Raw genomic sequence first — 14,902 nt, forward strand, 5'->3', positions numbered from 1 at the left:
GGGATTACAGGCATGTGCTACCATGCCCAGTTAGTTTTTTGTATTTTTAGTAGAGACAGGGTTTCACCACGTTAGCCAGGATGATCTCCATCTCCTGACCTCATGATCTGCCCACCTCGGTCCCCCAAAGTGCTGGGATTACAGTCTGATTAAATGATTTTAAAGTGATGATTCCAAATGCAGATAGCATTATCCTAGGATTGGGAAGAGGAAGAACTTGCCTTTCAGGATGACACAGAAGTAAATATGCAAAGGTACAACACTTGAAAGCATTGTCTCAAGACTGTCTGGACTTCAAGGCTAATAAATATTTTCAGGAGATAGATCTTATGCCCGTATGTCAAAAAATATGTTTGATTTATATTAATACCTGTTATAGACTAAATTGTGTTTCTCCTCAATTCATATGTTGAAGCCCTAACCCCCAGTATCTCAGAATGTGACTGTATTTGGAGATAGGGTCGTTAAAGAGGTAATTAAGGTCAGATAAAGTCATAAGGATGGGCCCTAATCCAATATGACTAGCATTCTTATAAGAAGAGGAAGAGACACCAAGGGCATGTACAGAAAATAGGCCATGAGAGGACAGAGCAAGAAGCTGGCCGTCTGCAAGCTAGGAAGAGAGGCCTCACCAGAAACCAACCCTGCCAGCACCTTGATCTTGGACTTCCAGCCTTCAGTCTGTGAGAAAATACATTTTTATTACTGAAGACTGTTATGGCAGTCTGTTAGGGCAGCCCTAGCAAACTAATACAATACCTCTTGAATCTCTTTTTCTGAAAATGTCTCATTATTTTTCTGGATGTTTTATTGTCTACGCTCAAAAAAAATATTCTGTCTGAAGGCTCTTGTGCCTACTGAGCAAAGCGTGATTTCCTTAACCTGAGTGCTTTTGGCTGCAGCTTCTGGCTTTCCTGAGATTGACCCCTCAGCCAAACTCTTCCTTCGAGAGCAGAGCCTCTTACCCTTTGCCCCTCTGTGCCCCACTAGCATTCCTCTCAGGAGTGCAGTGAATACAGGAAAAGTGGGGTAACGCAGACTGAGTTATCCTCCCTGAGATACAGGAGGATCATTATTTTCAAGTTTTGACACATAACCTGTTATTAACTAAACAAATGTCAAGAGTATTTTGGCTAGAACATCATGCAGTCAAGGTAAAAAGTAAATGTTGATTTGGAAAATATGAGCAAGGCACATACTTATTTTCTTAGAAATAAATTAATGATTATTCTTCTTTTTTTCTTCCTTTCTTTCTTTTTTAATGCAGAGAGCTCTGGATTGTCATTAGGGGCACTTGCCTGAAGTTACCTTGTTTAAATGTTTACACAGCTCAACTGCTTCAGATAATATTTGTGATGAGTAAGCATGGTCCGATTTCACTAAATCAGCAGTTTATAAAATGCATCTCAGGGTTTTTCTATGTGTATTTGTGTGTGTGTGTGTGTGTGTGTGTGTGTGTGTGTGTGTGTGTGTGTAAGAAAAAGGGTTTTCCAGGAGGCAGAGGTTGCAGTGAGCTGAGATCATGTCACTGCACTCCAGCCTGGGCAACAGAGCCAGACTCCGTTTCAAAAAAAAAAAAAGAAAAAGGATTCTGTGGTGAAGAAAATTAAGCAGTTCTTTGCCTCTTCACTCAATCCAAGGCACTTATTTTTCTTTATTTACTTTTCTTGCTTTTGAGACAGAGTTTTGCTCTTGTTGCCCAGGCTGGAGTGCAATGGCACAATCTCAGCTCACTGCAACCTCTGCCTCCAGGTTCAAGCTATTCTCCTACCTCAGCCTCCCAAGTAGCTGAGATTACAGGCATGTGTCACCATGCCTGGCTAAGTTTGTACTTTTAGTAGAGACCGGGTTTCTTTATGTTGGTCAGGCTGGTCTCGAACTCCCAACCTCATGTGATCCGCTCGCCTCAGCCTCCCAAAGTGCTGGGATTACAGGTGTGAGCCACTGCGCCCGGCCTGCTTGTTATGTTTTATGACATATACTATGTGCCTGGCACTGTGCTAAGTGCTTTTTATGCATTCTATCATTTAATTCTTGCATTATGATGGTGAGGCATGTGCTAATCTATTTTATGTATTGGAAACTTAGAAACAGAAAAGTTAAATGATGATCCTAATTAATGGCTTATGGTTGAGCTAGGATTTGAACACAGGTCTCCCAGAGGCATTTAACCACTGGCAGCGCTGCCTCACAGTCTTTAATGGCTAATATGCACGGTGAATTTTCAAGAGTAAGATGTTTAATTCAGCATTTCTCAAACCATTTAACACAATTTTACATTTTTTTTTCTGAGTCCTAGATTATTTTGAGACACTTGCTTTTCACAAATCGCACCCTGGGAATCCTTAGAAACTGGAGAAAAATGGCCCAAATATATCAGTTTTAATTGGTGAAAAGGATCTTTTTACAGGAGTACAATTAAAATGCCACCAGAGACATCAAACTCCTTGAAATTAAGAAGAAAATATTTTTATATAAAATATTTAATAGTGACTGTTTGGGAGCCCCTAGAAGCAGACTCTGAGATGGGGATTCCTGTGCAAGTGACTTATTGAGGGGGTCGCTCTAAGGAGCAGGGAGAAAGCTAAGCAAGGATGAGGCCTCAGCTGGAGCCTAGCTTCAGCCCCATCCCCTGGGCAGCTCTGGAGCATGAATTGCACCTTATTGTTTATTGCACACTGGGGCAGGCTTTTGCACTACTAGGTTAGTCAGTCATTCCTGCTCCCGTGTGTGGCAAGGTGGGGGGTGGGTGGAGGGGGTAAATTCTCGAGGTAGTTCTTGCTGCTCAAAGACAGTTCTCTGGAGAAGCAGCATCCACAAAACAGCTGGGTCATGACTCACACCTGCTCAGTAGAAGGTATCTGTGTGAGGCATCAATAGCACCCACTGTATCCTCCTCGTGTACTGGTCAGATCTACTTGCTTCTTAGACTAAGTTCATTCTATTTAGGCATATATTCTTCAGGGTTCCTGTTAGACCCAGTTTCTGTGGACGTTCACAAGAAAAGATTTGGCAGGATGAATTATAGTCCCTGCCGCTGAGGTTGGTCCTGGGGTGGGAACTGATGCTCAATCCTCCTCCTCCCCCTCCTCCTATTCATTTTCCTCCTCTTCTTCCACTTGTTTTAGATTACTATGTGTATTTATGCTGGTCTACTTAACTTGCCTAGTTCAGTCACCCAGGCCTTCATCTGTGGAGTGGTCTGAGCCACTGGTTACCATGACCTAAACAGGCTGTGGTTGCTGTATTTGCCCATCTACAGCTAAAACTGAGTATGGGAGTGCTAATATATGCCCCAGTGGATCACCTGAGAGCCTAATATATTCCTCTCTACTCCATTACATAGTATCAGATCTACCTTCTCATGATCATCAGATGCAGTTAGTCCTAATAGTATGCTGACTCTTTTTGTGCCTGTTGGTGTATTGGCACAAGCAACCTAAAATCACCAGGGGACAGCTCTAGCTTTAAATTTAATGATGTCTTACTGTGTGCACAGTGTAATTGACAACCTTTTGGGAACCAGAATATTCAGATCCACAGAGACTAAAGTTGCAGGGATAGGAAGTATAAATCCCCCAAAGGGTCATTGAAAGTGATGTTAAGTGGGGCTTCTCCTACCTCTGCCTGTTGTTTCCTGGACTCTGTACTCTACCTATTGAGTTCAGCATCATACACTGGCCATTGGTTTGAGGCAGTACTGCACCTTGAAGTCTAGTGCCCATCATCATGTGGTGTTACCTCCAAGCTGGTGCCACAGCTGCAACTTCAAGAAATTATTCTTTCACTCTGGTGGTGGTCAGCATCTTGTGGATGGTGCAGTATGTGATAGGGTTAGTGGATCTCACTGCCATGTTTCCACCAACTCATCTCCCGGGCTATAGCAAGGGTCCCTTGGTCTGAGGCAATATTATATGTGATCCCAGTTTGGTAGATGAGGCTTTGGGTGGTGGGCTGACTGAGATACTATAGGCAAGAAAGGCAAACCATTACCCAGTCAGGAAGAAACATTGCCCTTTCTAGAGTTGAAAGGATCTGATCTAATCAACTTGTGACCAAGTGGCTGGTGGGCCTGTTTGACGAATGGTGCCATGCCAAGGGCTCAGCATTCATTTCTGTGCTGACAGGCTGGACATTCAGCAGCAGTGGGCCTTGACAAAAGAGAGCTCATGCAATTGAGCACATGCATAGCCTCCCTCTATCACCATGGCTACTCCATTCTGAGCCCATTGCACAAGCACTGGGGTGGCTGAGGCCACTGCTGGTGGACATTTGCAGGCTGAGCCCTCCTATCCACGTGCTTATTTAGTGCCCCTTCTGTGAGGGGTGCTCTGTGGGGGGACATTAACACATGACAGAAAAATCCTCATCCTCCCTCAGATCCATCCACATGCGTCTTCCCTGGACTTCTTTAATCTTGACTTTACAATCTTGCTTCTTCCAGGTTCCCTGTAACCAGCTAAGCCATTTGATATTCCCAGGCAGTCAGTGTATATCCTTAATTCACACCACCTTTGTTTTCACACACGTTCATGATCATGTGCAGTACTGGAGCTCTGTCCATCAGGAGGATGTTCTCTCTCCAGTATCTTTCTAATACTCTGATGATCCAGACACCACACCTTGGCCTGTGTTTTTAAAACTGTGTTAAATCAGACAATATTGTTTTACAAAAGTAAAAGCTATAGTCTTTGTTTCATCATCCACACTGTTCATAATGAATATTTGACATTTTGGTTGCCCACCATCCAAACACCCTTCTTAATTGAGGAGATTTCCAACATTAGTGAGAGGTCAGTCTTCAACTCCTGCTACGGAAGCCAAGAAAGATGGATACTACATTGCCTCTGCCCCTAACAGCTAAGTGGCTGAGCAGATGCCCCTACCAGTTCTGGACTCTTAAGACAGAATCAGTCAGCTATGAGTCACTGTAGCTGCAACCACAGAAGCAAGATCTCAGCGCCCAGGGCTGGAAGAGTTCTTCAGTACAGCAATAGTGAGAACAGAGTTGGCTGGCAGTAGGTAAGTATGGTTACAGCAGTAACGATGATGTTCTGCTAGGCTATTCCTGTGACAAGGGCTCAGTTCCTGTATTTGTTAGTCAGTTCTTGCATTGCTACAAAGAAATACCTGAAGCTGGGTAATTTATAAAGAAAAGAGGTTTAATTGGCTCGTGGTTCTGCACTCTGCTCACAAAGCAGAGTGCCGGAATCCGCCTCTAGTGAGGGCCTCGGGAAGCTTACAATCATGGCGGAAGGTGAAGAGGGAACCAGCAAATCACAGGGCTAGAGCAGGAGCAAGAGAGAGAAGGGAGATGTGCCACATTCTTTTATTTATTTATTTTTTGAGACGGAGTCTTGCTCTGTCACCCAGGCTGGAGTGCAGTGACGCAATCTCGGCTCACTGCAAGCTCCGCCTCCCGGGTTCACGCCATTCTCCCGCCTCAGCCTCTCCCAGTAGCTGGGACTACAGGCGCCTGCCACCACGCCCGGCTAATTTTTTTGTATTTTAGTAGAGACGGGATTTCACCGTGGTCTCGATCTCCTGACCTCGTGATCCGCCCGCCTCGGCCTCCCGAAGTGCTGGGGTTACAAGCGTGAGCCACCGCGCCCGGCCCACATTCTTTTAAACAACCAGATCTCACCTGAACTCAGAGCAAGAACTCACTCATCGCTCAGGGGATGGTGCTAAGCCATTCATGAGGGACCCACCCCCATGATTCCATACCTCCCACCAGGCCCCACCTCCAGCACTGGGGTTATGTTTCAGCATGAGATTTGAAGGAGACAAACATCCAAACCATATCAGCCCTCCTGGGCCTCCATCATATCCTGCTGAGTCTGGATCTCTGGTTTTCCTTCCAATTCTGTCAGCAACCCAAGGGTCTTGCAATAATTCCTTCTCTTATTAAGTTATCTGGAGTCAATTTCCACTTTTGCAACCCAGAACTCAGGCTAATATATACCCTTTTGTTAGCATTAATCAAACATGTGGCATGGTACATAGCACAAGGTGACAGACGCAGGAAGATGTAAACCATGGCCCCTAGAAAGACCAATACCAGGCTAACAGAGAGTAAGCCAAGCGTCAAACGAATCCATGTGACAAGCATTCACATAACCTGAGTGGTAAGGTAAGGGCCCCACTGAGAGAGACAGAGGGACTTGAACTATGTCCCAGGTAGCTGATTTCCACAGTTATTGAGGTTACTAAACAACCCTGCCACCTTATTTACTTCCATTATCTTTTGTTTGTGAGCTCCATGGACCAAGTCCATCTAGGGTGAACTACTAGATCTCATTCTGTCAGTCTCCTGCCTTTCTTTCTCCTGCTATGAAACAGTTTGAAAAAGAGAAATAATCGTATCTGTACAGACATTCAGCAGTCCAGTCAAAATGTTCTTGTTTTCTTCTTTTCCGGAATAATATTTTCTTTATCAGACAGGACAATTTACTTCCAAAACATTATGAAATCCACTTTTCCTTCTTTCTTCCTCCTCATGCTTTCCCTCTGTCTCTCTCATTCTTCTTTCTTTCTTTCCTCCCTCCTTTCGTTCTTCTTTTTTTCCTTTCACAGCAACTCTCATTTTATAAAAGTTAATATGTCTTCATTTTAGGGGAATCAGAACAGGCAGAAAAATGTAAAACCAAAAGCAATAATTATCAACAATCACATTGCCCACAGATTTTTTTGTATTTGGATTTTTTTGGTATATTTCCTTTAAGACATTTTTCTATTCATTCAAGTCTATATTAACAAACTTGGGATTAGGAATTGATAATGTGAGAAAATATTGATGTGTATACAATATATGTATTATATATCCTGCTTTGTGTACAATTTAACCTAAATGAAATTTAACAATTTCATTTTCCATTTTATAAAAGAAAAGTCATTAGAGACAGCATTTTTATGACCACATCATATTTTATCATACAATATGACTTTTTAATCCATTCCTGTAACAACATCTGGATTGCTTCCAAATGATACTACAATCAATGTATTGTGAATGTTTTACTTGTTCACAAATCTTTTCCGCCATATCTAATTGCCCTTTTACTTTAGTGGAACTACTAAGTTAAAAGATAAAAAAATTTTAAATTTACTAAAGCATATCGTCAAGTTGTTTTCAGAAAGGTTTTACTAATTCACACTCTCACTAACACTTGCATAAGAGAACAAATCTTACAAGTGTAGTTTTTAAAAATTTTTGCTGATTTGAAAATTATTATTTCAGTGTTGTTTTATGAAACTTCAAGTTGTAAATTCTGCTCCTGCTTTGATCATCAGAGCTGTCACTTATCTGTTATTTCATATTTCCAAACGCACAGCTTGGTAGGGAAGAGGCATAGAGATTTTTTAAACGTATTTTTATTTTTAAAAATCTATTATATTACTTATTCTAGGAAAAGAGAAGGATTATGTTGGCTGTAATTTCTTAATATGACTTAACCCCAATAATGTATAATAACTCAATAATGTGCATGCTGTCCATTTAATGTACATGCAAATTATCAGCATATGTTTTCTATCAGGTTGTAAATCTCCTATTGCAAGCTTGTCTTTCAAAGTTAGGTAGTTTAATCTGAGACTAAAGGTAACAGGCCAGGTGCGGTGGCTCACATCTATAATCCCAGCACTTTGGGAGGCCGAGGCGGGCTGATGACTTGAGGTCAGGAGTTTGAGGTTGGCCTGACCAACATGGTGAAACCCCGTCTCTACTAAAAATACAAAAATTAGCCAGGCATGGTGGCGGGCACCTGTAATCCCAGCTACTTCGGAGGCTGAGGCAGGAGAATCGCATGAACCCGGGAGGCAGAGGTTGCAATGAGCCAAGATCGCGCCACTGCACTGCAGTATGGGCAACAGAGCGAGACTCCATCTCAAAAAATAAATAAATAAATGGATAACATTTTTCCTTTACATCCAATCAATTGTTACCTGTAGAAGAGTGACTGTCAGGCCGGGCGCGGTGGCTCACGCTTGTAATCCCAGCACTTTGGGAGGCCCAGGCAGGTGGATCACGAGGTCAGGAGATCGAGACCACGATGAAACCCCGTCTCTACTAAAAATACAAAAACATTAGCCCGGCGTTGTGGCGGGCGCCTGTAGTCCCAGCTACTCGGAGAGGCTGAGGCAGGAGAATGGCGTGAACCCGGGAGGCGGAGCTTGCAGTGAGCCGAGATCGCGCCACTGCACTCCAGCCTGGGCGACAGAGCGAGACTCCGTCTCAAAAAAAAAAAAAAGAAGAGTGACTGTCAGAGTTCCCTAATGCATACTTACATACACACTCATCTATGTGCACACAGGTACCCACACCATGTCTCCCTCTCCTTTACTACATCACCACTCTACGTGGTGATTGCATTTAAGCAAGATTTATCCTCAAATCTACATTAAATAAGGATTTATGAGGGCTCTGGGCTCATAAAAATATTATTCGATAAAGTATAAAATGGAAGACTCTGCTGAAAGATAACCAGTAGTCACATGTTTTCATGGTACTTAATACAAAGTTTAACTGAACAGAATAATTGAGTCTTTAAAAAAAAAAAAAAGCAGCAGAGAAGATACCAAAGAGATTATAAATCAGCATTATCTAGAAGGAAAGTTGGCATTGTGTATCAAAAGCCTTAAAAATATTCATCCACCTTGGCCCAGCAATTCCACTGCTAGGAATGTATCCTAAGAAAATAATCACAGTTTTGCAAAGAGATTTATGAGGAAAATGTTCAGTGCATCAGTGTTTATAAAATAAAATTTGGAAATAACCTAAGAATCTAGTAACAGGAAAATATCAGGTTGAAACACTGAAATTGGTGATACTTAACTACTTTAAACTAGAAAAATAGCTATTAAAAGTAGTTCATCCTAACTATATACACTAAATATGTTAAATTTAGTTTAGGGGCCAGATACAGCAATAAAGTGACATGGTGTTTGGTATGTGGTATTGATAGAAGAACATTTAATGATATGAAAAAATCAAAATACAGTAATTAGATTTTTTTTTTTTTTTTAGATGGAGTCTTGCTCTGTCGCCTAGGCTGGAGTGCAGTGGCACAATCTCAGCTCACTGCAAGCTCCACCTCCCGAGTTCACGCCATTCTCCTGCCTCAGTCTCCCAAGTAGCTGGGACTACAGGTGTCAGCCACCACACCCAGCTAATTTTTCGTATTTTTAGTAAAGACGGGGTTTCACCCTGTTAGCCAGGATGGTTTTGATCTCTTGACCTTGTGATCCGCCCACCTCGGCCTCCCAAAGTGCTGGGATTACAGGCTTGAGCCATCGTACCCAGCCAGTAATTAGATTTTTAAAAAATCATATAACAAAACAGTGAATAGAACATGTCCTTTTAATGACTTGGTGGATATGAGTTAATATCTACATATTGACATGATTAACATGCATTATCTCTGGCTGTGGGACTGTAGATTACTTTATATTCATCTTTGTGCCTTTCTTTGTTTTCCGAATAGCTATGGCAATTTTGTATTATTTTTGCAATCATAAAAATAAACTAAATACTACATACACACACCTCAGTAAGGAGAATTGGGCCGGGCGTGGTGGCTCATGCCTGTAATCCCAGCACTTTGGAAGACCCAGATGGGGGGATCACCAGAGCCCAGGAGTTCGAGAGCAGCCTGACCAATATGATGAAGCTCCGTCTCTACTAAAAATACAAAAATCAGCTGAGTGTGGTGGCATGCACCTGTAATCCCAGCTACTCGGGAGGTTGACAACAGGAGAATCGCTTGAACCCAGAAGGCAGGGGTTGCAGTGAGCTGAGATCCCGCCATTGCACTCCAGCCTGGGCAACAAGAGTGAAACTCCTTCTCAAAAAAAAAAAAAGAAAGAGAGAGAGAGAGAATTGGCAGAGTATTCCTGCACCATTATAGCTCTGGAGAAAAAAAAGACTTTGCTTCTTCTCACGATCTTCTACAACTCTTGTCATGGGTCCATTTTCATTTGCAATTGGGCAGATAATCATGGTCATAAAGCAATTTATTGTGCACCCTTAAATAAAATTTAAACAGTTGACTGGGAGGCATGCTTTTAGCAAAGAGCATTCCTTGTGTTTCCCAGATGGCTGAAATGCCTTTCACAGAGGAAACATTTAAAAAGGACAGGCATCTTCCCTGAGAGGTAAAATCCTCATTAGGGTTAGGGGAAGGGCAAGGAGAAAGCACACAAAGGCTGAGCGGTCAAGGCCAGCTTGGAAGCAGCACATGGGGCAGGCAGTGATGGCTGAAGAAGGAAGAGGTTGGTCCCAATACAGACCTACTCAAGTTCACAGCTGAGAAATAGGAAACCAGAAAATAACAAGAACAAAGCATTAGCTTTCTAACACCTTTTCATGTTGGACATGAGTGGTGAATTAGAGGAAGTTCTTTCTATTCCCCTGAGCATCTATGTTCAGAGCCAACTGTTGAGAAATCTATTTGAACTGGATTTCATAACCTACTAGAGAGACTAAAAACATGTTGAAATGTGAGAGAAAATGATTAAAGATATAAATAAATCCAGACTTGTTTCAATACATGTGGCATCTCAAAATACAAATTTTGTTACTTCATATTTTGGCTAGTTTTTTTTTTTTTTTTTTTTTTTTTTTTTTTTTTTTTTTTTTTTTAACAGAATAGTTCTTTGCCAGATACCTCCAGATAAATGGCTGGGTGTACCCAGGATTTCAGAATTCCTATTCAATGATAATGAAAGGATGCCTCCCTAGGGTTTTATAAAACAAAGTTTGGGAAAAACACAAATAACATTATTAGTAAAATATACAGATTTACTAGATAGTTCGTGTGCACAGGCATTGTAAAATATGTGGGTGTCGTTTTGATGATTGATTCCTCCACTCAGTAACTAGTCATAGCATAAACTCCAGAGCCAGGCTCTGGGCTTGACTCCCAGCACTGTCACTTATTGTCTATATGGCCTCAATCAAGTTACCTAACCGCTCTGTGCCTCAGTTTCTGTATCTAGAAAATGGGGTTAGTAACACTAGCCCCCTTGCAGGATTATTGTGAAGACTAAATGAGTTAAAATACGTAAAGCACTACAGCACCTGGCCATGCTAAATAATAGGAAGGCGTTGGCTCCCTGTCTCTCAGTATTCCTTTGTCTTCCACATCAGCAGTTATCAATCTTTCCCCCGGTTCATCACATTGAGAAATATAATATGTTTTCTTCAGTAACAGGAGCTTACTATGGCAGTGATTTTTAAGAGGAAGGTATGGAAACTTCCCTGGGTGGGGTGAGGGTTGGAGGGTGGGGAATTAGACTCTTGTGGACTCCTTCACCTTGTAAATGCTCCCCAAATGACTTTGACATCCACTTCTTTTTTTCTTTTTTTTTGAGATGGAGTCCCTCTCTGTCACCTAGGCTGGAGTGAAGTGGCACGATCTCGGCTCACTGCAACCTCCACCTCCCGGGTTCAAGCAATTCTCCTGCCTCAGCCTCCCAAGTAGCTGGGACTACAGGCACACGCCACCACACCCAGCTAATTTTTTGTATTTTTAGTAGAGATGGGGTTTCACTATGTTGGCCAGGCTAGTCTCAAACTCCTGACCTTGGATGATCCTCCTGCCTCAGCCTCCCAAAGTGCTGGGATTACAGGCATGAGCCACCACGCCCCGCCATCCACCCCATTTTCATGAGATTCATGAGGCAGAATAGTCCATCCAGAGACACTGTTAACATCAATTATTCTAATCTGTGCTAACATAACAATTTCTTTGATGACCTGCTGGTCCCTGACAGAACGATTCTCAGATCCTGCCCGCCCCTTTCTACCCACTGTGTCAAATTATCATCATTATAGGTTTGCTTCTCTTTTTATAGTAAGAGAATATGCACACCCCATGCATCACACAAACTACTCCAACTCCTCGGAGAGTCATGCCGTCTCCCTGAGCCGGAAGCAGCTGTCCACAATGGGGACACAAGTTATGCAACTATCCTGCGATTTGAAGTGAGGATCAATTTATGAGGGTGTTTTTCATGAAGTGTTTTTGTTTTGCTGTGGGGAAACCCAAAGAGGCCATCTCTCTGCAGAATCCTGTCTTCTAAATATTGCAGTCAGACTTTAAAAACTGCCAGCAAACAAACTAAAAAATTGCCTTTCCCTGGGACCACAGCCAGGGCTCTACTCTGACTTTCATGGGCCTGGACACCTTTGCTTTGCAGGCCCCTTCCTCTATTTAAAAAAAAAAAAAATTAGGTGATATTTTATGACTATGTTGGCATAAAAATGAATGTTTATTTATTAAAACATTTTATTTAACTTAAAAGGTTAGGAGTTTCTATATTAAAATAAACTAAACCCCCCAGCATTTTGGGAGGCTGAGGTGGATGGATCACGAGGTCAAGAGATCAAGACCATCTTGGCCAACAATGGTGAAATCCTGTCTCTACTAAAAATACAAAACTTAGCCAGGCGTGGTGGCGCACGCCTGTAGTCCCAGCTACTTGGGAGGCTGAGGCAGGAGAATCACTTGAACCCGGGAGGCGGAGTTGCAGTGAGCCGAGATCATGCCATTGCACTCCAGCCTGGCAACAGAGTGAGACTCCGTCTCAAAAAAAAAAATATTTAAACCTTTTGCTGGCTCCCTAAAAGTACTCTGCACCATAGGCACTACGCCTGCTGTGCCTAATAGACAAGCTGTCCCTCACCACAGTGGTTGCCTGGGGGCCATAATAAAAGAGTCTTGTCATTCTTTCTAGCTCCCTACAAGTGGTCACATTAACTTCAAGGCAAAATCTAGAAAGATCAGCCCAACAAGTAGAGAACTGTGGATGTGAGTGCCCTGTTAGCAGACCTTGCCACTTTTTTTTTTTTTTTTTTTTTTTTGAGACAGAGTCTGGCTCTGTCGCCCAGGCTGGAGTGCAGTGGCCCGATCTCGGCTCACTGCAGTCTCCGCCTCCCGGATTCACGCCATTCTCCCACCTCAGCCTCCCGAGTAGCTGGGACTACAGGCGCCGGCCACCAAGCCTGGCTAATTTTTTGTATTTTCTAATAGAGACAGGGTTTCACGGTGTTAGCCAGAATGGTCTCGATCTCCTGACCTCATGATCCGCCCGCCTCGGCCTTCCAAAGTGCTGGGGTTGTAGGTGTGAGCCACCGCACCCAGCCAGACCTTGCCACATTTTGTCCTGAAGTAATGACACTTACCAGTGTCTACAATGCATAACTGTAAATGTCAGCGCCTTGGGTTGTTAGTTGAATTGAATGAAAATAAACTACCAAGGGAAAAACTGCTCAAGTAAAGTGACCAGGTCCAATCCATTGTCTGGATACCACCCAAGGAATGCCTGTGAAGTCTCAAGTTTTTTAATCTTATAAATTACTCTCGTCCCTGTCCTTTAATATACACAAGCATATACCATTATATGCTGCCTGGTGGGGCAGCATTGATTTGTTGCAATGCTGTTTATCTCAGAAATAAGTTTGCCTAGTCTTTAGGATTTCTGCTTGCCTCATGCTAACTCTAAGGGCAGATGGAATGTTCCGAGCACATGCTCTGAAGTCTAGTCTCACTAATTTCCTGCTATGTAAGTGGAAATTCTCACCTCTTTCATCTGTTTAATGGGAACAACCAGAAAGCCGATCTCGTATGGTCGTTGGAGGATAGAAAATAATAATACAAGTGCCTGCTATATAGTAAGCATAAACAATTATTATTTGCTGGCAGGGCATCGTGGCTCATGCCTGTAATCCCAGCACTTTGGGAGGCCGAGGTGGGTGGATCATCTGAGGTCAGGAGTTTGAGACCAGCCTGACCAACATGCAGAAACCCTGTCTTTAACTAAAAATACAAAATTAGCCAGGCGTGGTGGTGTATGCCTGTAATCCCAGCTACTCGGGAAGGCTGAGGCAGGAGAATTACTTGAACCCAGGAGGCAGAGGTTGCAGTGAGCCGAGATCTCACCAATGCACTCCAGCCTGGGCAACAAGAGTAAAACTCAGTCTCAAAAAAAAAAAAAAAAAAAAAAAAAAAACTATTCTTTTCGTTTTCTTTTTGTTTGTTTGTTTTTGAGACAAAGTCTCATTCTGTCACCCAGGCTGGAGTGCAGTGGGGCGATCTCGGCTCATTGCAACTTCCGCCTCCTGGGTTGCAGTGATACTCCTGCTTCAGCCTCCTGAGTAGCTGGGATTATAGGGGTACATCACCACACCCAACTAATTTTTGTATTTTTAGTAGAGACAGGGGTTTCACCATGTTGGCCAGGCTGCTCTTGAACTCCTGACCTCAGGTGATCTGCCCGCCTCGGCCTCCCAAAGTGCTGGGATTATAGGTGTTAGCCACCACGCCCAGCAACGATTATTATTTTCACACCATAGCATCTATTGGCCTCCTCCTATTGCGACCAACGCAAAGAAGAGCAAATAAATCACTGCTTTGTTCACCTGTTAGCCTCAGCACATAGCCAAATTCCTGGCACATATTAGGCAATCAAAAATATTTCTTGAATGAATAATCAAACAAATGAATAAATAGTTCCTAACGTGTTTTAAAATAAGTTATTAACCTCGTGGCTAGCTGCAACATTTCCCTCTTTCCTGTATCTTCTTTTTAATTAATAGGTTATTTTTCCTTACAGTAAATGTATTATGTTGCTGAAATTTTGGATACGACACAGAAAAGTGCAAAGGAGAAAATATAAAACCACACATACCCTAAGGCCCAGAAGCAACCTCTGGTAATGTATAGGTATCCTTCCAGAGCTTTTTTCAATGCATATATAGTGCATCCTCCCATATTATAAATCTATGGCTATTTGTCTGTAGTTACGTGCTGTGTAACAACTTTTCCATCAATGACAGACTGCATCTGGGAAAGTGGTCCCATAAGATTATAATGGAGCTGAAAATTTTCTGTTACCTAGTGGC

The sequence above is a fragment of the Symphalangus syndactylus genome, chromosome 17 (genome assembly GCF_028878055.3).
Source record: "Symphalangus syndactylus isolate Jambi chromosome 17, NHGRI_mSymSyn1-v2.1_pri, whole genome shotgun sequence".
Classification (NCBI taxonomy): Eukaryota; Metazoa; Chordata; class Mammalia; order Primates; family Hylobatidae; genus Symphalangus; species Symphalangus syndactylus.